This window comes from Macaca nemestrina, chromosome 12 (genome assembly GCF_043159975.1).
Source record: "Macaca nemestrina isolate mMacNem1 chromosome 12, mMacNem.hap1, whole genome shotgun sequence".
Taxonomy (NCBI): Eukaryota; Metazoa; Chordata; class Mammalia; order Primates; family Cercopithecidae; genus Macaca; species Macaca nemestrina.
Window position 1 is genome coordinate 8,680,081 of NC_092136.1, and position 26,150 is coordinate 8,706,230.

The following is a 26,150-nucleotide window of genomic DNA, read 5'->3' on the forward strand; positions in this document are numbered from 1 at the left end:
ACGCTGTTCACGTGGATGCGGAGCGGGTCATGTGGCAATACGGTTTGGGCTTTAACGGAGGGCAGTCCTCGGGCGTCTCCTTGTGGCGGCGGGAGGTGTTGTCGGGAGTGAACTGCGCGCGAGAGGCTGGAGAAAGGAAGTGGGCTTAGAGGGGCTCGAACGCTCCCCTAGGTCTGTGGACTTCATTCCGTAGGCAAGAGGACTCAGGGAAGATTTCTAGCTTTATTTCGTGTATTAGGCTTCTTTTATTTTTGAGACGGAGTCTCGCTCTGTCGCCAGGCTGGAGTGCAGTGGCGCCATCTCGGCTCCCTGCAACCTCCGCCTCCCGGGTTCAAGCGATATTCCTGTCTCAGCCTCCAGAGTACCCAGCTAATAATTGTATTTTCAATAGAGGCGGAGTTTCACCATGTTGGCCAGGATGGTCTGGATCTCTTGACCTCGTGATCCGCCCGCCTCGGCCTCCCAAAGTGCTGGGATTACAGGCGTGAGCCAGGGCGCCCAGCCATATTAGGCTTTTTTTTTGAAACAAGGTCTGTGTCGCCCAGGCTGGAGTGCAGCGGGGGAGGCATAATCTCCGCTCACTGCAGCCTCCGCCTCCCTGGATCAAGTGATCCACCTCAGGCTCCTGAGTAGCTGGGACTACAGGCGCGCACTACCAAGGCTGGCTAATTTTTAAAAATTTTTGCGTAAACAGGATTTGGAGACTGGGCATGGTGGCTCACACCTGAAATCCCAGCTACCTCCAGCCTAATCATGAGAAAAAGATCAGACAAATACCAATTGAGAAACATTCTACAAAATACCCCATGAATACTCCTCAGAACTGTGAAGATGTCACTGGTGGAGGGTGTCCAGATTCTTGGCATCTTAAAGAATTGGACAAAACGGCTGGGCGCGGTGGCTCACGCCTGTAATCCCAGCACTTTGAGAGGCCGAGGCAGGCGGATCACGAAGTCAGGAGATCGAGATCATCCTGGCCAACACGGTGAAACCCCGTCTCTACAAAAAAAAAAAGATACAAAAAATTAGCCGGGCGTTTTGGCGGGCAACTGTGGTCCCAGCTACTCGGGAGGCTGAGGCAGGAGAATGGCCTGAACCTGGGAGGCGGAGTGTGCAGTGAGCCGAGATCATGTCACTACACTCCAGCCTGGCTGACAGAGCGAGACTCTGTCTCAAAAAAAAAAAAAAAAAAACAGAAAAAGAAGAACAAAAGAATTGGTCAAAACGCACAAAGCAAGGAAGGAATGAACGATTTATTGAAAATGAAAGTACACTCCAGTGTGGGGGCCGGCTGAGCATAGGGGCCAGTTACAGGATTTGTTGGAGTTTAAATACTCTTGGGTACTTGGGATACGCCCTGTGTAAATGAAGAGGATGAAGTAAAGTTACAAAGTCATTTAGGGTGTACGCCCTAAGGAGAGGATATTTCCTGTCATAACTGAAATGTGAGTCGGCCTTGTATGTTGCCTGCCTCCAGACGCTATTTTCCTGCCTCAAAGGTGGCTGAACATGGTGGCTTACGCCTGCAATCCCAATGTTAACAGGAAAGGGCCTATCCAGACCCCAAGAGAGGGTTCTTGGATCTCACACAATAGAGAATTCAGGGCGAGTCCAGCACTTTAGGAGGCTGAGGCAGGCGGATTACTTGAGGTCAGGAGTTCAAGACCAGCCTGACCAACATGATGAAACCCCATCTCTACTAAAAATACAAAAATTAGGCAGGCGTGGTGGTGCCCGCCTGTAATCCCAGCTACTCGGGAAGCTGAGGCAGGAGAATCACTTGAACCCGGGAGGTGGAGGTTGCAGTGAGCATGATCGCACCACCGGCACTCCAGCCTGGGAACAGAGCAAGACTCCGTCTCAAAAAAAAAAAAAAAAAAAAAATTCAGGGCGAGTCCATAAAGTGAAAGCAAGTTTGTTAGGAAAGTAAAGGAACTCAATGCTGATTGTTCATTTTTATGTTTTTTTTTTTTTTTTTTTTTTTTTGAGATGGAGTCTCCCTCTGTCACCCAGGCTGGAGTGCAGTGGCACTATCTCGGCTCACTGCAAGCTCCACCTCCCGGGTTCACACTATTCTCCTGCCTCAGCCTCCCAAGTAGCTGGGACTACAGGCACCCGCCACCATGCCCGGCTAATTTTTTGTGTTTTTAGTAGAGATGGCGTTTCACCGTGTTAGCCAGGATGGTCTCGATCTCCTGACCTTGTGATCCGCCCGCCTCAGCCTCCCAAAGTGCTGGGATTACAGGCGTGAGCCACTGCGCCCAGCCCATTTTTATGGTTATTTCTTGATGATATGCTAAGCAAGGGGTGGATTATTCGTGTCTCTTGTTTTTAGACCATACACAGTAACTTCCTGACACTACCATGGCACTGGTAAACTGTCATGGCACTGGTAGGAGTGTGGCAGTGAGGACGACCAGAGGTTGCTCTAGTGGCCACGTTGGTTTTGGTGGGTTTTAGTTGGCTTCTGTACTGCAACCTGTTTTATCAGCAAGGTCTTTATGACCTGTATCTTGTACCACCTGTCTTATCCTGTGACTTAGAATGTCTTAACCCTCTGGGAACGCAGCCCAGTAGGTCTCAGCCTCATTTTACCCAGCTCCTGTTCTAGATAGAATTGCTCTGGTTCATGCACCTCTGACACCAGCATTTTGGGAGGCCGAGGCGGGCAGATCACTTGAGGTCAGGCATTGGAGACCAGCCTGGCCAACATGTTAAAACCCCATCTCTACTAAAAATACGAAAGTTAGCTGGGCATTTGTGGCATCCACCCATAATCCCAGCTACTCAGGAGGCTGAGGCTAGAGAATCTCTTGAACCCAGGAGGCAGAGGTTGCAGTCAGCCAAGATGGTGCCACTGCACTCCAGCCTGGGCGACAGAACGAGACTCTGTCTCAGAAGAAAAAAAGAGGCCGAGCACGGTGGCTCGCACCTGTAATCCCAGCACTTTGGGAGGCCGAGGCAGGTGGATCACAGAGTCAGGAGTTCGAAACCAGCCTGGCCAATATGGTGAAACCACGTCTCTACTGAAAATACAAAAATTAGCCGGACTTGGTGGCAGGCGCCTATAGTCCCAGCTACTCGGGAGGCTGAGGTGGGAGAATCGATTGAACCCAGGAGGCAGAGGTTGCAGTGAGCCAAGATCATGCCACTGCACTCCAGCCTGGGCGACAGAGGGAGACTCAGTCTCAAAAAATAAATAAATAAATAAATAAAATAAAGAAAGAAAAGAAAAATATGTTGCTCAGGCTGGCCTCAAACTCCTGAGCTCAAGCAATCTGCCTACCTCAGCCTCCCAAAGTGCTAGGGCCACCGCACCCAGCCGTTGTTTTGTATATTAGGTTTCTTTTTTTTTTTGGTCCAGTGGCTCACGGCTGTGATCCCAACACTGGGAGGCAGAGGTGGGAGGATCGCTTCAGCCCAGGAGTTACAGACCAGCCTTGGCAACAGAGTGAGACTCCGTCTCTACAAAAAAAATTTTTTTTAATTAGCCAGACATGGCAGTGGCCCTCGCTTGTGTTCCCAGCTACTTGGAAGGCAGAGGAGGGAGGATCGCTTGAGCCTAGGAGTTCCAGGCTGCAGTGAGCCGAGATCATGCCACTGCACTCCACCCTGGGTGACAGAGACAGACCAGCCTGGGACAGACAGACTCAGCACTTTGGGAGGCCGAGGCGGGCAGATTGCCTGACACCGTTCTGTCAATCCAGCTGCTTCAGGATGTTGCCTTGGTCAGACAATGCTGTGTGGAATACCATGAGGGTGCATTCTGTGAGTTCACAGATGGTAGTCTTGGCAGAAGCATTGTGTGCCGGATAGGCAAACCCATATTCAGAGTAAGTGTCTATTCCAGTGAGGACAAACCTCTGACCTTTCCATGATGGAAGAGGTCAAATATAATCAACCTGCCACCAGGTAGCTGGCTGATCACCCCAAGGAATGGTGCCATATTGAGAGCTGAGTGTTGGTCTCTGCTGCCGGCAAATTGGGCACTCAGCAGTGGCCGTAGCCAGGTCAGCCTTGGTGAGTGGAAGTCCAGGTTGCTGAGCCCATGTGTAGCCTCCATCCCTGCCACCATGGCCACTTTGTTCATGGGCCCATTGGGCGATGACAGGGGTGGTTGGGAAAAAAGGTTGAGTGGTGTCCACAGAACAGGTCATCCTATCTACTTGATTATTAAAATCCTTCTCTGCTGAGTCACCCATTGGTGAGCACTCACATGGGTTACAAATAGTTTCACAGTTTTTGACCACTCAGAGAGGTCCATCCACATACTTCTTCCACATATTTCTTTGTCACCAATTTTCCAATTATGCTTCTTCCAAGTCTCTGACCATCCAGCCAAACCATTGGCTACAGCCCATGAATCAGTATATAATCCCACATCTGGCCATTTCTCCTTCCATTTGAAGTTCACAACTAGGTGCACTGCTCAAAGTTCTGCCCACTGGGAAGATTTCCCTTCACCGCTGTCCTTCAGGGATGTCCTAGGAACGGGCTGTAGCGCTGCAGCTGTCCACTTTTGGGTGGTGCCTGCATATCGTGCAGAACCATCTGTCTTCTGCACAGGCCAAATGGGAGAGTTGAACGGGGATGTGGTGGGAATCACCACCCCTGCGTCTTTCAAGTCCTTGATGGTGGCATTAATCTCTGCAGTCCCTCCAGGGATGCGATATTGTTTCTGATTTATTATTTGTCTAGGTAGAGACAGCTCAAATGGCTTCCATTTGGCCTTTCCCAGAATAATAGCCCTCACCCTACCAGTCAGGGAGCCAATGTGGGGGTTCTGTCAGCTGCTAAGTATGTCTACGCCAATTATGCATTCTAGCACCGGAGAAATGACCACAGAATGAGTCTAGGGACCCACCGGAACCACTGGAAGTCAGACCTGAGCAAAAACTCCATTAATTACCTGACCTCCATAAGCCCCTACTTTAACTGGAAGACCAAAATGACGTTTATAGTCCCCTGGAATCAGTGTCAGCTCAGAGCCAGTGTCCAGTAGTCCCTGAAATGTCTGATCATTTCCCTTTTCCCAGTGAACAGTTACCCTGGTAAAAAGCCAGATGTGTGCTTGGGGAAGGATGGGTGAGCAATTCAGTGCATAAATTGTCAATAATCTAGTGGGGTCCTTCCTGAAGGGGACCCGGTTTCCCCTTCATTCAAGGAGTTTTGGTCTGTAAACTGGCTCAAGTCTGGAAATTGATTGAAGAGCCCTGATTCTCTATTTTTGTATTTCAAATTAGTCTTTTGTCCATTTGACCTAGAAGTTTTCTGCTTGTATAAATTAAGTAGGAATGAAGTAGGCTTCCTATCAGTTTCACTTCTAGGAACGCTATGATTAATTAGCCAATGCCAGAGCTCTACACGAGTCAGACTATTCTGATTGCCACTTTGCCTCTGCTGTCCATTACAGTAGCTACTCCCACCTTGCCTTTGACCGTTGAATGCCTCCACTTGCCCCTGCCACCTCAAGACCCAATTACTCCCATTGTATTTAAATTTTGTAGTTGAGTGACTGTGGTTCCTGCCATTAGATCTGACATACAGAGAAGAACAATTACAGGGCTCTTCAAAGATGCAGGAGCTGTCCTCACAAATCTATTTTATAAGGCATAGGTTAAGGATATAGTTTCTGGACCCTCACAGCTGGGATGAGTAGGTCTAATTTGACTAATCCACTCCACCATCGCAATCTCCCTAAGCGTTTGGATACCTTCCTCTACATTAAACAAAGAGAGATCAGGCATTTCCAGCTTGCTCACAATGGGCCATCTTTTAATTCATATTTAGTTAACCAAGCAAATAAACAATTAGAAACTTTTTTAACTCCCAGAGCTGCAACATTAATTGCAGAGTCCCTACTTAGTGGGCCCAAATTAATAAATTCAGCCTGATCCAACTCTATGTTTCTTCCACCATTATCCCATACCCTTAATATCCATTTGTATGCCTGTTCTCCAGATTTCTGTTTATATAAATTAGAGAACTCAAACAGTTCTTTTTGAGTATAGCTCACTCTCAACCTCACCTCTAGGGGCCTGCTGGGACTGGAGTCTAGTCATAGGTCTAAAGCAAACAGGTGTTGGGGGTGGCTCCTGAGGAGAATCAACATTATCTTGCCTGGCAACTGCCTCAGGCAGAACAGGTTTTATCTTCTCAGACAAAGATGGAAAGGCTAATGATAGCATGGGTTGGGGAGAGGATGTTGCTGCTACTGGGGATGGGCAAGTTGTGTCTTCTGGAAAAAAAGATTCATCAGAGTTTATAAGCTCAGTGCCCCCAGCTGCAGCACGGTCCTCCCACACATCCCCATTCCAAGTCACAGGATCCCATTCTTTTCCAATCAATGCCCTCACCTTAACAGTAGACACCTGGTGAGGCTGTGCATGCCTCTTTCGTTGCAGGTCAGCCACTTGCATGATAAGAGCTTGTGTCTGTTTTTCCACAATTTCAGCTCTTTCTCTACAGGAGATAAGACTCTCACTCAGGGCAATCTTAGCAGATTTGAGGCTCAGTATCTGCCTTTGAAGCAGGCAGATAGAATCCCTGAGTTCGTAATTTTCTTTCTTTTTTTTTTTAAGCAGAGTCTCACTCTGTTGCCCAGGCTGGAGTGCAGTGGCACGATCTCGGCTCACAGCAAACTCCGCCTTCCAGGTTCACACCATTCTCCTGCCTCAGCCTCCCGAGTAGCTGGGACTACAGGCGCCTGCCACCACGCCTGGACAATTTTTTGTATTTTTAGTAGAGATGGGGTTTCACTGTGTTAGTCAGGATGGTCTGGATCTCCTGGCCTTGTGATCCACTGCCTTGGCCTCCCAAAGTGCTGGGATTACAGGTGTGAGTCAACGTGCCCTACCCATCATTTTCTTTAATCATTTTGTCCACTGAACTTAGGAGCAACCAACCAGCATCATTATGTTCCTTGGTTCTCCACATATGGTCAAAGGTATTATGTATAGAGTCACTAAAATATTTTTAAACAATGAAGTATATTTTGGGTGAAATTAAAATTCTGAAAAGCCTACATGAGCCCTCTATCTTCAGGATGGTCCTCGGCAGAGCACAAGTCAAATTTTCCTTATGCCTCAGAAGACCACTTGACGTGTGAAAGTGTGCTTATTAGGACAGATGGAGCAAGAACCAATAATGCTCAATCAGACATGTTGCATTTTTGCAATAATGGGCATAAGAAGGATATTTGAAAATACTTAAGCACTCTATTTGTGGTTAAGAGGACTTGATCACAACAAAAGTCTGCTCTTGTAAACTAGAATGATAAACCCCACATTCATATTTAGGATGAAATACAGCACTTACATGGCCTGGCGTGGTGGCTCACGCCTGTAATCCCAGCACTTTGGGAGGCCAAGACAGGTGGATCACTTGAGGCCAGGAGTTCAAGACCAGCCTGGTCAACATGGTGAAACTCCGTCTCTATTAAAAATACAAAAAAATTAGCCAGGTGTTGGGGAAAAGGTCTGTAGTCCCAGCTACTCAGGAGGCTGAGGCATGAGAATCGCTTGAATTCGGGAGGTGGAGGTTTGAGTGAGCTGAGATTGTGCCACTGCATTCCAGCTTGGGCAATAGAGTGAGACTTTGTCTCCAAAACAAAACAAAACACCCCACAGCACCTACAGGCTGTTTCCTGCCTGCCAGTCACTGTTTCGGCCACTCAGACAGCTCCCCCAATTCTTTGCTGAGGTGAGGTCTGTCCTTCCGGGTCTCTGCTGGCTCTGGTCACTCACCTGGAGCAGGCCTGGCAGTGGGTTGAACACTGGGTTGGAAGGAAAGTAGTGTCTGTGTTGGAATGGTGTCTCAGCTCCATTGTTTGGTTAAGTCACCAGAGAGCTGTGCCTTCATGGTTCACCTGTCAAATTGGCAGAGCACCTATGCCATTCGCAGGGTGACATGAGGTCAGATCCATTCGTCCAGCAGATGTTCACTAAGAGTCTCCTCTGCGCAGGCACTGGACGGTGCTGGTGCAATTGGATGATGACACAGCCCCATGAACAGGGGAAAGAGACGTGTTGCTGGATATTCACTTTACAACCCACAAGCAGCTGGGACTGTGAGGTCCGGAGGCTTCCTGGAGGAAGAGGCATCTAAGCCATGAATGAGATTGCTGGGCTGAAAATGTAAGAATGTTCTATTTTACTAGATATTAGCTAAGTTTTTAAAAATTAACATCTTTGGCCGGGCGCGGTAGCTCATGCCTGTAATCCCAGCACTTTGGGAGGCTGAGGCAGGTGGATCACGAGGTCAAGGGATCGAGACCATCCTGGCTAACATGGGGAAACTCTGTCTCTACTAAAAAAATACAAAAAAAATTAGGTGTGGTGGCGGGCGCCTGTAGTCCCAGGTACTCAGGAGGCTGAGGCAGGAGAATGGCGTGAACCCGGGAGGCAGAGCTTGCAGTGAGCCAAGATCGCGCCACTGCACTCCAGCCTGGGAGACAGAGCAAGACTCCGTCTCAAAAAAAAAAAATTAACATCTCTTATCCACAAAAAAGCATGAAAATTTCCATCTCCTCATATCCCCATCGTTAATAGATGTTAAATATTACATATATATGTATATTATATATAAAACTTATATATAATATATATATAGTATTAGTTTCCATACTGCTATAAAGAACTGCCTGAGACTGGGTAATTTATAAAGGAAAGAGGTTTAATTGACTCACAGTTCAGGATGGCTGGGGAGGCCTCAGGAAACTTACAATCAAGGCAGAAGGTGAAGGGGAAGCAAGGCATCTTCTTCACAAGGCAGAAGGAAGGAGAAGTGCCGAGCAAAGCGGGAAGAGCCCCTTATAAAATCATCCGATCTCATGAGAACTCACTCATGAGAGTGAGAACTATCATGAGAACAGCATGGGGGAAGCTGCCCCGATGATTCAGTTACCTCCACCTGGCAATTACAATTCAAGATGAGATTCATGTGGGAATACAAAGCCTAACCATATTTTATATATATGATATGTAGATAGATAGATATAGTATATATATCATATATAACCATATCTCATATATATATATATAATTTTTTTTTGTCCTGAGGTGCAGTCTCAAGAGGTCCTGAGAATATGTACCCCAACTCCTGGCTTGAGCAACGCTCCTGCTTCGGCCTCCCAAAGTGCTGATATTGCAGGCATGAGCCACCATGCCTGGCCCCAAAGCCTTTTTAATTATTGCCAAACTGATGGGTGTAGTAGTATAACTTTACTTTGCATTTCCCGACTGTTTAGCCTGATTAAGCAGCACCTTTTCTTTTGTTTGTTGGCCACTGGAATTTTTCTTCTGTGAATTGCTCCTCTATATGTTTAGCCCGCTTTTCTGTTGTGTTGTCCACTTCTTGATTTGCAAAAACCCCTTTTATGGGGTGGTATTAAGCTGCTATTGTCTTCAGCTGTGCAAACATTTTTTCTGAGTTTCTCCTTTATCCCTGTACTTTGTCTCCAGCCTCTTTTGGCACGCATACATTTAAACAGTCACATTTCCTAACTTCTGGGTTTCCAGTCTTGATTGAGAAGGTCTTCTCATATTTTACATTTTCTTACAAGATTCATATTATGGGTTTGTTTTTTTTTTTTTCATTTAATAAATCTTTTTCTTTTCTGGAATTTGTTTTGTGGGCTAGTGTAAGAGACAGGCCCAGGTGCATTTTCTTCCAGATGGGGAGTGAGCTGACTGCAGCGCCTCTCATTACATAATTCCACCCTTTCCTGCCAAATTAAAATGCCACATGCGGCTGGGTGTGGTGGCTCACACCTATAATCCCAGCACTTCGGGAGGCTGAGGCAGGCGGATTACTTGAGGTCAGGAGTTCAAGACCAGCCTGGGCAACATGGTGAAACCCCATCTCTACTAAAAATACAAAAATAACTGAGCGTGATGGCGCACGTCTATAGTAACAGCTACTCAGGAGGCTGAGGCAGGACAATCACTTGAACCTGGGAGGCGGAGGTTGCAATGAGCCGAGATCGTGCCACTGTACTCCAGCTTGGGTGACAGAGTGAGACCTTGCCTCAAACAAAAAAAAAAAAGAAAAGAAAAAAGGAAAGAAAAGAAACAAAGGGACACCATGGGACAAGCTGGCATGCAGGGAGCATGGGAGGAACAGAGTGGCACTTGTCTGTGACATTTAAGAGCATCCAGCCTCCAGCCAGTAGTGACAACAAAGAAGAGAACCTTTACTTTCTTTATTTTATTTCTTTATTTTCTCCATAACTCAACTTAATCTCTGATTTGAGGTCCGTCATGCCTAGGAGGGTAGGGAACATAATCTCAGGAACTTTTGAGATGTAGACTCCCATCCAAGGTAGAGCTGGAGGGCAAGGATGGGATGACCTGGAGATACATCAGTCATTTGACTTGGGTGAGCGCCATATGAGAAACAAGGAATACTACTGAGAATTAAAAGAGATATTTTATCATTATAAAGGAGTTACTTCCTTAAGAAAACATCAAAGTCATAACAGTATGCATTCAATAATTCAAAATGCATGAAGCAAAAACTGACAGAAGTGAAAGGAGAAATTCCTTTCAGACAGGCAAGAGCCACTGCACCTGGCTTATCTGACTGATTTTAAGTGTGCAATTCACCGCCATTCAGTACATCTACAATGTCATGCAACTATCATCATTTTCCATCTCTGGAATTTTTTCATTGTCCCCAACATAAATTCTGTGTCCATTATGCAAAACTTCGCATTCCCCTCACCTCAGCCCCTGGCAATCTCTATTCTACTTTTTGTTTTTATGAATTTGCCTATTCTAGGTACTTCAAATAAGTAAAATCACACAATATGTGTCCCTCTGTGTCTGGCTTGTGTCACTTGGCATAATGTGACGCGGGTTGATCCATGCTGTAGCGTATGCCAAAATTCCGTTCCTTCAGATTGCCACAGAATATTCCATCGTATGTGTATACTGCATCTTGTTTCTCCCTTCATCTGTGGATAGACATTTGAATTGTTTCCACATTTTGACTATTGTAAATAATGTTGCTCTCAACGTTGGTGTACAAATATCTGTTGAAGTCCTTGACTTCAGATTTTGCTTTTTTGTTTTGTTTTTTGTTTGTTTGTTTGTTTTGTTTTTTGAGATGGAGTCTCACTCTGTGGCCCAGGCTGGAGTGCAATGGCACGATCTCGGCTCACTGCAACCTCTGTCTCCCAGGTTCAAGTGATTCTCCTGCCTCAGCCTCCTGAGGAGCTGGGATTACAGGTGTGCGCCACCACGCTGGGCTAATTTTTGTATTTTTACTAGAGACAGGGTTTCACCATGTTGGTCAGGCTGGTCTTGAACTCCTGACCTCATGATCCACAACCTCGGCCTCCCAAAGTGCTGGGATTACAGGCATGAGCCACCGCTCCCGGCCCAGTTCTTTTGGATATATACCTAGAATTGGAATTGCTTGATCACAGGATAGTTCTGTGTTTAAATTTTTGAAGAATTGCCAGGCTGTTTTCCACAGTGGCTGTACCTTTTTGCATGCCCACCAACAAGGCACTAGGGCTCCAATTTCTTCACATTCACACCAAAGCTTATCTTTCATTTTTTGGAATTAAGAGTTTAATTTTAACAGTTATTCAGATTATATCACATTGCTCCATGGCAACAGTTAATAATGACATATTCTAGACATTTGATTAAAATATGTACTGCTGGCCGGGTGCGGTGGCTCACACCTATAATCCCAGCACTTTGGGAGGCCGAGGCAGGCGGATCACGAGGTCAGGAGATTGAGACCATCCTGGCTAACATGGTGAAACCCTGTCTCTACTAACAATACAAAAAATTAGCTGGGTGTGGTGGTGGGCGCCTGTAGTCCCAGCCACTCGGGAGGCTGAGCAGGAGCATGGCGTGAACCCAGGAGGCGGAGCTTGCAGTGAACGGAGATTGTACCACTGCACTCCAGCCTGGGTGACAGAGCGAGACTCCATCTTTAAAAAAAAAAAAAAAAAAATGCAGCTTCCAAGAAGCCTTTCTCATTTTGAGAATGAGATTCAATTTTATAGATTCAAACAAGAATAGCAATCGAAATCTCAGCAGACTGGATTGATAGAAATTGACAAGCTGATTCTACATGGTATACAGAAATTCCATGGCTCACACCTGTAATCCCAGCAGTTTGGGAGGCTGAGACAGGAGGATAACTTGAGGCAGGAATTTGAGAATGGCCTGGACAATGTAGCAAGACTCCATCTCTATGAAAATAAAGTAAAATATTAGCTGTGTGTGGTGCCATATGCCTGTAGTTCTAGCTATTCAAGAGGCTGATGCAAGAGTATCACTTGAGCCCAGGAGACACAGACAAAAACCATATGATTATCTCAATTGAAACAATTACTAAATTGCATTTAATAAAATTCCATATCCTTTCATGATAAAACCTCCAAACAAACTAGGAATAGAAGGAATTTACTTCATAACAATTTGATATGACACACCCTCAGCTGACATCACACTAAATGGGGAAAAGCTGAAAGTCTTTTCTCTAAGATCTGGAATAAGACAAGAATACCCACTCTCATCACCCCTATTCAATACAGTGATGGAAATCCTAGCCAGAGCAATCAGGCAAGAAAAAGAAATGAGCCGGGCGCGGTGGCTCACGCCTGTAATCCCAGCACTTTGGGAGGCCGAGGCGGGCGGATCACAAGGTCAGGAGATCGAGACCACGGTGAAACCCCGTCTCTACTAAAAATACAAAAAATTAGCCGGGCGCGGTTGTGGGCGCCTGTAGTCCCAGCTACTCGGGAGGCTGAGGCAGGAGAATGGCGTGAACCCGGGAGGCGGAGCTTGCAGTGAGCCGAGATCGCGCCACTGCACTCCAGCCTGGGCGACAGAGCGAGACTCCGTCTCAAAAAAAAAAAAAAAAAAAAAAAAAAAAAAAAGTCAAACTCCCTCCTTGCTGATGATGTGATCATATATTTAGGAAAATCTAAAAACTCTACCAAAAAACTCCTAGAATTAATAATGAATTCAGTAAAGTTGCAGGATACAAAATCAACATACAAAAATCATTAGCATTTCTACACACCAAAAATGAGCTAGCTCAGAAAGAAATGAAGAAGCTCATTTATCTTGCTGGGAAAAAAAAAAAAATCTAGGAATAAATCTAACCAAGAAGGTAAACTATCTCTACAATGAAAACTACAGAACACTGATGAAAGAAATTGAAGAGGACACAAACAAATGGAAAGACATCCCATACACATGAAATCAGAGAATTAATAGTGTTAAAATCGAGAGAGGAGACCAGTAGGACTTGTCTGGAAAGAACCAGCAGATGGTGACAAAAGCAATCCCTAGCTGCCCTCATTGCTCCTTCGCATAAGACGCTCCCACCAGCGTCATGACAGTTTACAAATGTCATGGCAATGACCCAGAAGTTACCACGCCTTTCCACACCAATGACCCAGAAGTCACCACCCTTTCCTAAAAAGTTCTAAATAACCCCTCCATCAATTTGCATTAACTCACCCTTCTATTTGCATATAATTAAAAATGAGTATAAGCGAATATAAATACGGTTGCCAAGAGCCCATAGGTTGCCTGCTGTAGGTGCACTGCCCATGAGTTATCCCTGCTCCACAAAGAGCAGTGCCATTCAGTTAAAAACTGCTCTCTAATACCACTGTCTTGCTCTTGAATTCCTTCTTGTGTGAACCCTAGAACCCTCCCAGCTAAGCCCCAATTTAGGGGCTCACCTGTTCTGCATCACCTGGTGACCATGAAGACCACAAAGACAGCAGAGATGGCAGTGATTGGCAATTAGCAGACAGGCAGCAAGACAGTAGAGAGGAGAAAATTGGCAATTGGTGGTCAGCAATTGGCGGGATGGTGAGACAGGACAGAAAGACAGCAATAGATGGCAATTAGAAGTGGTGAGAGCAATTGGCAAGACAGACAACAGAGAGATGGCAGGAGGTAGCAGTTGGGGAGAGGTGGCAAGAGAGGTCAAGATGGTGATCAGCAAGAGACAGCAGGTGATCAGTGCTACAAGCAATCGAAGCTGCAGAGCTTCTAATACTGCAGAGGTGTAGCACTAGCCCAAAGGTTCATTTTAAGAGCCACTGTCTTGGCCAGGTGCAGTGGCTCACTCCTGTAATCCCAGCACTTTGGGAGGCTGAGGCCAGTGGATCACCTGAGGTCAGGAGTTTGACACCAACCTGGCCAACATAGTGAAACCCCATCTTTACTAAAAACACAAAAATTATCCTGACATGGTGGTGCACACCTATAATCCCAGCTACTCAGGAGGTTGAGGCAGGAGAATCGCTTGAACCCAGGAGGTGGAGGTTGCAGTGAGCTGAGATTGCGCCACTGCGCTCTAACCTGGGCAACAGAATGAGACTCCATCTCAAAATAAATAAATAAATAAATAAATAAATAAATAAGAGCCACTGTCTTTCGTGGCAGCCAATGGAGCCAAGCAGATGGGCAAGCAGCCATAGCAGAACTGCCTTGTGTGGGACTCACTACTGCAGCTGGCATGCTGTTGGTACACCTGTTGATCCCCCTTTGGCAGCCAAGCTTGCCCAAGCTGGGGAAATCTGGGGAGAAGATCTTCACTGGGCCCCAGTTAGAGACTGATCAGCACCATTTTGGCTCCTGTGGACAGGTGACTGTCCCTTTGCCTCCTCCCTTCCATATCAGGTAAGCCAGGAAATAAGACTGTCAGCTAAATAGTCAATTCAAAGTCCCTCGAAGCATGCCTGACCAATTGCATCCTTGTTGCCCCTTCTCTTGGTCCCTTCTCCTCTCATGCCATTTAATTTTTCTGTTGGCCATTTTATTTCATTTTATTTTCCACTCTGAAATATATATTTCTTTTGTAGTTTTTGCTTTAAATCCCTGCTAACTATATTTGGGCAATTGTTTAAGGCAGGACACTTGCTCGTGAGAGGTCCCTGTCGTATTGACCCTGGAAAAAGTTGTTCTATGCCCCCGACTTGGTCTTTGGGGTTCACTGTTGGCCACCCCCGATATGGTCCAGGGTTTTCCACATTTGGTGTGAGGACTCTCGTTGGCCAGTTCTCAGATACTCTGGGGTTTTAGGCATTTGGTATTGTTGGCCGCCCTCCAGGTGCTCAGGGGATGTCGGCATTAGCATTCTTTCTAGGACTGTGGCTTGGGTGCCCACCCCAGGGGAGTCTTGGCCTTGCGTTTTCTTGTTTTCCGCCCTAAAGTTATCATTTCTGTAACATCTTTTTTTTTTTTTTTTTTTTTTGGTGAGATGGAGTCTCGCTCTGTTGCCCAGGCTAGAGGGCAATGGTGCAATCTCAGCTCACTGCAACCTCCACCTCCTGGGTTCAAGCGATTCTCCTGCCTCAGTCTCCTGAGTAGCTGGGACTACCAGCACACACCACCACACCCAGCTAATCTTTGTATTTTTAGTAAAGATGGATTTTCCATGTTGGCCAGGCTGGTCTCGAACTCCTGACTTGTGATTCGCCCATTTCGGCCTCCCAAAGTTCTGGGATTACAGGCATGAGCCACCGTGCCTGGCCTGTAACAACATTTTCTTTTGGTTTATTTACACTTTTCCTTCTACATTTCGTTTAATAAAAATATGTCTTTAGTCATATTTCATTCACTGGCAAACGCTTATAATCCACTTTCACAATGCCTTGCTACCTATACTTACGCCTTCTCTGCAAGAGGTAAAAATCTAAAAGCGAAAAATAGCAAGAGCCCAGTTTTCGCTAGACTTAGAAAAACTTCTGCGTCCAGTGTCAATCCTTCTAGTCATGGGGACAATAACAAGTATTTCAGAGGACTCACCACTAGGGTGTCTTTGGGCTATCAGTGCAAATTCAAATTCTGCTTAAAGGAAAACAAAACAAAACAAAAACCCCTCACTTTCTATTGCAGCACCATTTGGGTCCAATACAAATTTTTAAAAAGAAGAAATTTGGCTTAAATATGATTCACTATAATGCTATTTTACAATTAGAGTTATTCTGTAAAAAAAAGAATAAGAAAAATTGGAGAAGGCCCTTTATATACAGGGTTTATAGCCCTTTACTGGCTCATGTCACTTCCAGGCACCAGAAGCTGTGCTTAAGGGATCCCCTCCTAGCTGCTCCCCTTAGAGGGCCTACACCCTCCCTGGAGACTTCTTAGGCCCCCAGTTATAAGGGGAATCCAGCCAGTTCTGTAATGCAGGATTCCACCCCAGGGTCATTAGACACCATTCCCTCTTATCAAACTAGCCCTACCCCCTACCTCCTGCTGTCTGAGAAGTTAAGCCCAACCAGTACCACCAGCAATGGGGCCCCATCCAACCCTAAAGTTAAACCTGTGTCCATTGCAGGAGCTACCTGACAGAAATGGGAGAAGACTAAAGAGTACATGTGCCATGGCCGGGCGCGGTGGCTCACGCCTGTAATCCCAGCACTTTGGGAGGCAGAGGCGTGTGGATTACCTGAGGTCAGGAGTTCGAGACCAGCCTGACCAACATGGTGAAACCCCGTCTCTACTAAAAATACAAAAAATTAGTCAGGCGTGGTGGCGCGCGCCTATAATCCCAGCTATTTGGGAGGCTGAGGTAGGAGAATTGCTTGAACCTGGGAGGCAAATGTTTCAGTGAGCTGAGATCCCACCATTGTACTCCAGCCTGGGCAACGAGAGTGAAACTCCATCTCAAAAAAAAAAAAAAAAAAAAAAAAAATTACATGTGCCATTTTCTAAGTCAGATTTGGCTTTATGCAAGAAAAGCATTGGCCAGTTTTTGAAGGATCCAAGAAAGTTTCTAGAAAATTGTATTGGCCGGGCACGGTGGCTCAAGCCTGTAATCCCAGCACTTTGGGAGGCCGAGACAGGCGAATCAGGGGGTCAGGAGATCGAGACCATCCTGGCTAACACGGTGAAATCCCGTCTCTACTAAAAAATACAAAAAACTAGCCGGGCAAGGTGGCGGGCGCCTGTAGTCCCAGCTACTCGGGAGGATGAGGCAGGAGAATGGTGTGAACCCGGGAGGCGGAGCTTGCAGTGAGCTGAGATCCGGCCACTGCACTCCAGCCTGGGCGACAGAGCGAGACTCCGTCTCAAAAAAATAAATAAATAAAATAAACAAACAAACAAACAAAAGAAAATTGTATTAAATTGACCATATTCTTTAACTTGGCATGACTTGCAAATATTGTTATCCACTTACTGTGCTGTGGAAAAAAAAAAAAAAAAAAAGCAGAAAAAACTATACCATTATGCCCGTCAAGATTTTTTAAATAACTAAAAAAAAAAAAAGTCCCACTCTGTTTCAGGGTCATTTGGTTAAGACCCTACAAAAACCAAACAAACAAAAACTTAGCCGAGCATGGTGGCGGGCAGTGTAATCCCACTTGGGAGGCTGAGGTGGGAGGATCGCTTTGAACCAAGTAGGCAAAGGTTGCAGTGAGCGGAGATCACACCACTGCACTCTAGCCTAAAAAAAAAGGAAGAAAGAAAAAGAAAAACATTTACAAAATAAATAAAAATCTACTTACAGAAAGACATCATTAGTATAATGAAAAGGCAAGCCACAGACTGGAAGAAACTATTTGCAATACACATATTGCAAAGTCAAAGTCAAAAGACTTTTATCTAGAATTATTACATAAAGAGCTCTAAAAACTCAATCAAAAAACAAACCAAAAAAATTTTTGAATACAAACTTCTCAATAGATGATATACAAAGTCAGACACAAAATAATACATATTGTGTGATTTATTTTTTGAAATTCTAGGAAAAACAAATTCATAGTATCAGAAAGCAGATCATAGGTCAATGTAGAGGCTGATGAAGAGCAAAAAAGAAAGAAAGAAGGAAGGAGAGAGAGAGTGAAAGGAAGAAAGGAAGGACAAGGAGGAAGGAGGGAGGGAAGGAGGAAGGAAGGAAGAAAGGAAAGGAGGGAGGGGAGAGAGAAAGAAGAAAGAAAAGAAAGAGAAAAAAGAAAGGAAGGAAGGAAAGAAAGAGAGAAAAAGAGAAGGAGAGAAAGAAGAAAGAAAAGAAAAGGCAGGAAGACAGGAAGGAAAGAAGGAAGGAAAAATAAATCAGTGGTTGTCTGGATTATAGGGTGGGCATGGGGCTTGATTGGGAAGGAGCACAAGGGGTAGTTTTAGGTGTGATTTAAATGTTCTAAATATTTTTCTTCTTCTTCTTTCTTCTTTCTTCTTCTTCTTTTTTGTTTGAGACAGGGTCTTCACTCCAAAGCCCAGGCTGAAGTGCAATGGCGCTACCACAGCTCATTGCAGCCTCGACCTCCTAGGCTCAGGTGATCCTCCCACCTCGGCCTCCTGAGTAGCTGAGACTACAGGCGTGTGCCACCACACCCGACTAATATTTGTATTTTTAGTAGAGACGAGGTCTCACTATGTTGACCAGGCTAGTCGCAAACTCCTGGGTTCAAGAGATCCTTCAGTCTCAGCCTCCTGAAGTATTGGGATTACAGGCGTGAGCCACTGTGCCTGACCAAAAATGTTCTGTATGTTTTTTCTTTTTCTTTTTTTGAGACGAAGTCTTGCTCTGTCACCCAGGCTGGAGTGCAGTGGCACGATCTCGGCTTACTGAAAGCTCCGCCTCCTGGGTTCACGCCATTCTCCTGCCTCAGCCTCCTGAGTAGCCGGGACTACAGGCGCCCGCCACCACACCCGGCTAATTTTTTTGTATTTTTAGTGGAGACAGGGTTTCACCATGTTAGCCAGGATGGTCTCGATCTCCTAACCTCGTGATCCACCCGCCTTAGTCTCCCAAAGTGCTGGGATTACAGGTCTGAGCCACTGTGCCTGGCCTCTGGGGGTCTCTTTTCATTTTCACTCCTCAGCCAGGGTGGGGGGTGGTGGGGGGTGGTGGGGGCTGGGACATGGGCTCTTCCTGGGGACATCCCAACTCCTCTGCTCCCTTCTACAACCTCTGGTGTTCCTCTCTTCCCCTCTCCTCATGCTTTCATAATTGCCTTGGTGGGCAGTGGTAAGGTGACCGGCTCAATATCAGAGCATTTATTCTTCTAAACCTTTTTGGGTTTGGGGGAGTTTTTGTTTTGTTCTGTTTTTTAGACAGCATCTCACTCTGTCTCCCAGGCTGGAGTGCAGTGGTATGATCATGGCTCACTGCAGCCTCAACCTTCGGGGCTCAGGTGATCCTCCCCAGTCAGCCTCCCAAGTAGCTGGGACCACAAGTACAAGTCACCACACCTGGCTAATCTTTGTATTTTTTCTTTTTTTCTTTTTTTCTTTTTTTTTTTTTTTGAGATGGAGTCTTGCTCTGTCACCCAGGCTGGAGTGTAGTGGCGCGATCTTGGCTCACTACAAGCTCTGCCTCCCAGGTTCACGCCATTCTCCTCCCTCAGCCTCCTGAGTAGCTGAGACTACAGGCACCCGCCACCACACCCAGCTAATTTTTTTGTATTTTTAGTAGAGACAGGGTTTCACCGTGTTAGCCAGGATGGTCTTGATCTCCTGACCTTGTGATCCGCCCACCTCAGCCTCCCAAAGTGCTGGGATTACAGGTGAGAGCCACTGCACCCGGCCAATCTTTGTATTTTTTGTAGAGACAGAGTTTGACCACGCTACCTAGGTTGGTCTGGAACTCCTGGCCTCAAGCCATCCACCCGCCTCGGCCTCCCAAAGTGCCGAGATTACAGGCGTGAACCACTGTGCCGGCCCATATCTATCGTTTATGACACTGAAACTGGTATTGTGAGTTCTTTTGTTGTATGGTGTCCTGAGTCAGGGACTGGAGAGGGAGGGTCACAGGACAACAGGAAATGTGTGTGTGTGTGTGTCTGTGTGTGTCTGTGTGTGTGTGTCTGTGACCTGTGATATGATCTCACACTGTGTTCTCCTGTTCAGGTGTCTGTTAGAATCGGGTTGAGGGGAGTGAGGGAGGGTGGAAGTCTGGCGGGGAGCAGCGCTGATGCTTGATTTTGGACCCTGGCAGGGCTGGAGAGAGATCTTGGAGATAAAAGAGACCCGAGATAGGGGGAGAGTCTGAGAGTGGGGAGGAAGATGTCTTGAGAATAGGTAAGCCAGATTTCAGGCTGGAGAAGGCAGAATGTGAGTTTGGTCAGAAATGTCCATGGGCGCTGGCTGGAGGAGGCAGCAGACAGTTAGGGAGGGAGCTCTGGAGTTTAGGAGGGAGTGGGGAGGCCAGTGGATTGGGCCTGTCTTGCTGCCTGCTTATTTAGTGTTTGGTGATGGGGAAGCAGGATTTTATTTTTTCCTTTTTACTGGAATTTGGCCAGATTAAGCTCTAGGACTGCCCTGGACATATGGCCTCTCCAAACCCTGGGACCAGCCAAGGCTTCTTATGTGGGGTCACCCCAGCCAGCCCCATGGCCCTGTTCTTCACGCGGGTACCTTATCTGGGACCACATTTCCAATGGGTCTCCGATCTAGAAAGCTGGAATTATCCAGAGAGGCTCTGGATCAAGGGGGTAGGGCATGTCTCTGCCAACATGGGACTTACTTTCTGCCTCTTTAAGATGTCAGCTCCACCAGGCCTCACGACTTCTTCTTGTCCACTCCTCTATCCTGGGCACATTGTGGACACACGGTAAATGTCTGCTGAGTGAACGAGCCAAGATCTGAGGGGATTCCCTGGGGTGGGAAGAGCCACGCATCTTCTCTACAGCCCCAAGGGCAGAAGGCTGACCGTCCCACGGAAGCTAACGGGGGATGGATTTGACCCTACATCAGAAAGGGCCTTGACCAGCCAGAGCTCCTGAGAGCATCCTGTCACCTGAGCTGACCATGCTGGGGCCAGGGGTGGACCCGGAATGACCCTGTGGAAAAATGATTTTCTTCAAGGCAGAACTGAAGGGCCCCTGAGGGTCCTTGCAGCCACTGTGTCCAGAACCAGGCTTCTGGGTCCCATTGTGGTAGGTAATGGCAGTTGAGATGGCAGCTCTCAGCCAAGAGCAGTGGTTCACACCTGTAATCCCAACACTTTGGGAGGCCAAGGCGGGAGGATCGCTTGAGCCCAGAGTTCAGGACCAGCCTGGGCAACATGGTAAAAACCCCCATCTCTACAAAAATACATAAATTAGCCAGGGGTGGTGGTGCAGGCCTGTAGTCCCAGCTACCTGGGAGGCTGACATGGGAGGATCGCTTGAGCTCAGGAGTTCAGGATCAGCCTGGGCAACATAGCCATCCCCTGTCTCCATTTTTTTTTTTTTTTTAATGTAAAAAAGAGAGAGAGAGAGAGATGGCAGTCAGACAAATCTAGGTTTAAATCCTGGGTCCTCCATTAATCTGCGTGATTTGGGCATGTTACTCAATGTCTCTAAACCTGTTACCTCATTTACAATGTGAAGATACTAATGGTATCACCTCAAAGGCTGGTTGTAAGCATTAGATTCAAACAATAACCTTTTTTTTCCCCTTGAGTCTGGGTCTTGCTCTGTAACCCAAGCTGGAGTGCAGTGGCTCACTGCAACCTCAAGCTCCTGGGGTCAGGCAATCCACCCGCCGCAGTCTCCCAAGTAGCTGGGAGCACAGATGTGCACCACCACGCCCTGCTCATTTCTGGTTTTGTTTATTTGTTTCTTTTTGTATGAACAGGGTCTCAGTTTGTTGCCCCAGCTGGTCTCAAACTCCTGACCTGAAGCAATCCTACTGCTGCGACCTCCGAAGTGCTGGGATTACAGGCATCATCCACTGCACTCAGCCTCAAACAATAGCCTATTACATATTTAGCTCAACATCTGGCACACGGCCTAGACTCAATAAACATTGGCTATTGTTACTGTGCTGGAGATGGGCCAGAGGGGGCTGGTTCCCAGGGCCCAGTGAACCAGGATGGACCACATGTAAAGTAAACAAACTGGTTGGCAGACAGAAAGGTGCATGCAGTGCTTCCTTTAGATACCCAAAGTGCACTTTTCTAGTATGATACAATCTTTTTTTAAGAGACAGGGTCTTGCTATATTGCCCAGGCTGGAGTACTGTGACTGTTCACAGGCACGATCCCACTACTGATCAGCCCAGGAGTTTGGATCCACTCCTTTCCGACTTGGACAGGCTCACCCCTCTCAGGCAACGTGGTGGTCCTGCTCCCAGAAGGTCACCATACTGAAGCTGAACTTAGTGCAGACACTCGATGGGCATAGTGCACTGTGGCCTAGAACTCCAGGGCTGAAGCGACCCTCCCACCTCAGGCTTCCCAGTAGCTAGAACTCAATTTCATACAATTTGGATTCATATAGTTCCAAATAATCATGGGTAATGGGGAGCAATATCTAGAGATGCAAAAGGTGGTGTTTTTAAAAGAGCTACAGAAACAGATACTAAATCCATAACTGGTACCGACGTTTCTCATTTGTGTTAAACACAAAATGACAGATATCTTGATTCTAAGGCGCTTATGCACACAGAAAGACTTCAGACCTAGTTTCTTCTCTCTTAGAACAAACAACTGCAACAAAAAAGGCTATCTAGGGCTGGGCACAGTGGCTCATGCCTGTAGTCCCAGCACTTTGGGAGGCTGAGGCAGGCAGATCACTTGAGGTTAGGAGGTCCAGACCAGCCTGGCCAACATGGTGAAACCCCATCTCTATTAAAAATACAAAAATTAGGCCGGGCGCGGTGGCTCAAGCCTGTAATCCCAGCACTTTGGGAGGCCGAGACGGGCGGATCACGAGGTCAGGAGATCAAGACCATCCTGGCTAACGCAGTGAAACCCCGTCTCTACTAAAAAAAAAAAAATACAAAAAACTAGCCGGGCGAGGTGGTGGGCGCCTGTAGTCCCAGCTACTTGGGAGGCTGAGGCAGGAGAATGGCGTAAACCCGGGAGGCGAAGCTTGCAGTGAGCTGAGATCCGGCCACTGCACTCCAGCCTGGGCAACAGAGCAGGACTCTGTCTCGAAAACAAACAAACAAAAAAGCTATCTAGATTGTGCTACTGACAATATTTATATTGTTTTATTAACCTAAACTCTGTGTTAAACTGGATCATTTGTGGAAACAGTAAGCATATCAATAACGACAATAAACTTTCAGGATTTTTTTGTTATTTTATTTTTTGAGATAGGGTCTCACTCTGTCACCCAGGCTGGGGTGTTGGCACAATCACAGCTCATTGGAGCCCCAACTTCACAAGCTCAAGTGATTCTCCCACCTCAGCCTCCTGAGTAGCTGGGATTACAGCTGCATGCCACCAAGCCTAGTTAATTTTTTTTTAGACATAGGGTTTCACTATGTTACCCAGGCTGGTGTCAAACTCCTGGACTCAAACTATCTTCCTGCCTCAGTCTCCCAAAAAAGGGTTGTGATTTTAACCAAGTATTCCCATTTTTCTTAGAAAAAGAGAGTAAGTTGCTATTATCTTTTTCTTCTTTTCTCTTATTTTCTTTTCTCCATTTCTCCTATTCCCCACTTCCTAATTAACCAATGCAATTATAACCTTTCAGCTCCCCTTCACCAGACACTCCCCACAGGGAAAGTTCATCTAACCATGTGCTTAGAGGCTCCAGGGCAGAACTCTCTCCCACCAAGCGACTGTCTCAGAGATATCAGTCAATGTGCAACCCAAAGTATGCCCACTACGAAACTCTCTCCCACCAGGAAGTTGCCTCAAGAGACAACAGTCCATCTACGACCTCAAGTATGCCCGCTACAGGACTCTCTCCCACCTGGAAAGTTTCTGGCCACTTTTACAACCCATAAAGATGCCAGCAGTCACCAACTTGACTGCCCAGTAGATAAGGCACCAAAGAGAGTAAGCAGATCCCCCACCTGCTTGCTTCCTCTCCCATGTGCCACGCATGCCACTATGCCAGCCTCCCCCACATTAAAAGCACCCACTTTCTGCTCCAAAGCCAAAGCAGCACCCTTAAGGCAGGAAGCCTATACTTCTTCCCCTAAGTTAGCTTTGGAATAAAAAGTCTCTTTCTTTATACCAGACATTACTCTCATTAACTGGACTCTGCAAGCAGCAAGTGACCGAACCTGCATTTCAGTTACAATTTTGGTGACCCATATGGGGAAGTGCTGTCCGCTCTAGGTGAGTCTGAGCTGGACAGCCCAGTTATGCTCCTGGGTGAGGCATGGGGTCACCTGTGAGTGCCAGCTGCTTATAGCTAGCGGATCCCCTGACAGGAACATTATGGAACTTTCCAGCAGCTGCCAAAAGTGCTTTTGGTTTTGGAGGAGGCTTCCTTTCACCTCCCGGCATGACATCTGCCATCTTCAGTGTTTCACTGGTACAAAGCAAGTGACCTCTGAAGAAGACAGCAAACTTTGAAACTGGGTGAGTTATTTGGAGTGCACCTGACCCCTGACCACCCTCTACTTTTTTTTTTTTTTTTTTTTCTGAGACTTGGTCTCACTCTGTTGCCCAGGCTGGAGTGCAGTGATGCGATCTCAGCTCACTGCAAGCTCCGCCTCCCGGGTTCACGCCATTCTCCTGCCTCAGCCTCCTGAGTAGCTGGGACTACAGACGCCCACCACCACGCCCAGCTAATTTTTTATATTTTTAGTAGAGACGGGGTTTCACTGTGTTAGCCAGGATGGTCTCGATCTTCTGACCTCGTGATCCGCCTGCCTCAGCCTCCCAAAGTGCTGGGATTACAGGCATGAGCCACTGCGCCCGGCCCACCCTCTACCTCTTTTGGGGTGTCACTGGGGGCCCTGCTCTACTTCAGATTTGGCTGCTATTGACACCATTTGAGCATTTTATGCATTTATATTTGTTTGTACATGTGGAACCATAAGAGCTTTGCTCAGCTCAAACTGCCTATGGAGGCATTTGGATCTGAGGAGGGGGATTCAGGACCTCACCCAGCCCCTCAATTGGAGACTCATTGGGAAGCACACTGTTTGTTTGCACATGCGAATGTATGACTGTGTGTGGGCCCTGGCCCTTTTCTAGACTCTCTACCTTCAATTTCACCCTCCTGACTATCCAGGAGAGCTGCCCACATGGGCTACTGAGACTCTCCCTGATGGAAGACAAACAAGAATGGTGGGGTTTTTGTTTTGTTTTGTTTGTTTTGTTTTGTTTTCCAAGAAGACTCACCTTTTTTTTTTTTTTTTTTTTTTTTTTTTTTTTTTTTTTTTTTTTTGAGACAGAGTCTTACTCTGTCACCCAGGCTGGAATGCAGTGGCACGATCTTGGCTCACTGCAACCTCCACCTCCTAGATTCAAGCAATTCTCCCATCTCAGCCTCCTGAGTAGCTGGGATTACAGGCATGCACCACCATACCAATACATTTTTGTATTTTTAGTAGAGACAGGGACTCACCATGCTGGCCAGCCTGGTCTCGAACTCCTGACCTCAGGTGATCCACCCTCCTCAGCCTCCCAAAGCCCTGGGATTACAGGCGTGAGCCACCTTGCCCGGCCTCATCTATTTATCAGTATTACTATTTAGCCACTTCCCAGCAGTGTGACTGTTGTAACAAGAACAGGACTTACTTTCTAAAGGTAATAAAATAACAAGGCCATCGTAGACGGAACACTGGGAACACTCCTTACAGGGAACTGGCTTTTCTTTTCCAGCCAGGTGCCAGGTAGCATTCCTGAACACACGCCTCCTGGTCCCAAACAGAGGAACATCTTCGCTCATCTCAGCCCCGGGGTTGGGGGGCAGTGGTATTCTGGACGGCCATCTCCCTGCCCCTCCTCACAGCACCTGACCTTCTCAGTTCATCTGGATAAACCTGCTGTGCTTCCTGTCCAGGGAGTGAGAAGTGAGGCGCTCCTGAAAGGCTGAGCCAAAGTCTAGTAACTGTGGCTGGAAGGCTCGTGAGTTTCTTTTTGGTCACTTTACCTGTTTTTCTTCCTCTCCTTTCTTTCTCGCGCCCCGCTTGTGAATCCCAGCTCCTATGCAGAGGCCTGCCAGCTTGGCTTTCTCTCTCTTCTTTTCTGCCTTCTTCACGTCTGCTGTTACTAAGCTGCCTGTGCTGAGATAAGACTCATTGTTTGCGGACTAGCTAGAATGTGAACACTGGAAACAAATTTGAAACTGAAGGAAAAATGGGCAAAAGAGGTGTTTTTAAAAACCAAACTGCCATAGACACTGCTTTACCAAAATTTTTTTAAATTAATTATTATTATTATTATTATTTTTGAGACAGAGTCTCACTGTGCCACCAGGCTGGAGCGCAGTGGCGCGATCTCACTCACTGCAATCTCCACCTTCCAGGTTCACGCCATTCTCC

The 26,150-nt window shown here is 46.7% G+C and overlaps 1 long non-coding RNA gene across 2 annotated transcripts; it reads left to right on the forward strand.

The window, feature by feature from the left end:
* The first annotated feature begins 15 nt into the window (after positions 1-15).
* LOC105469587 (uncharacterized) lies at positions 16-23,699 on the forward strand. Of its 2 annotated transcripts, XR_979989.2 has the most exons (5): positions 16-171; positions 7,964-8,135; positions 14,430-14,666; positions 18,189-18,265; positions 23,399-23,699. It is a non-coding gene; the product is annotated as an uncharacterized lncRNA (long non-coding RNA). The 2 variants fall into 2 exon arrangements; XR_011610483.1 differs by lacking the exon at positions 14,430-14,666 and having other exon boundaries at positions 20-171.
* The last annotated feature ends 2,451 nt before the right edge of the window (positions 23,700-26,150 follow it).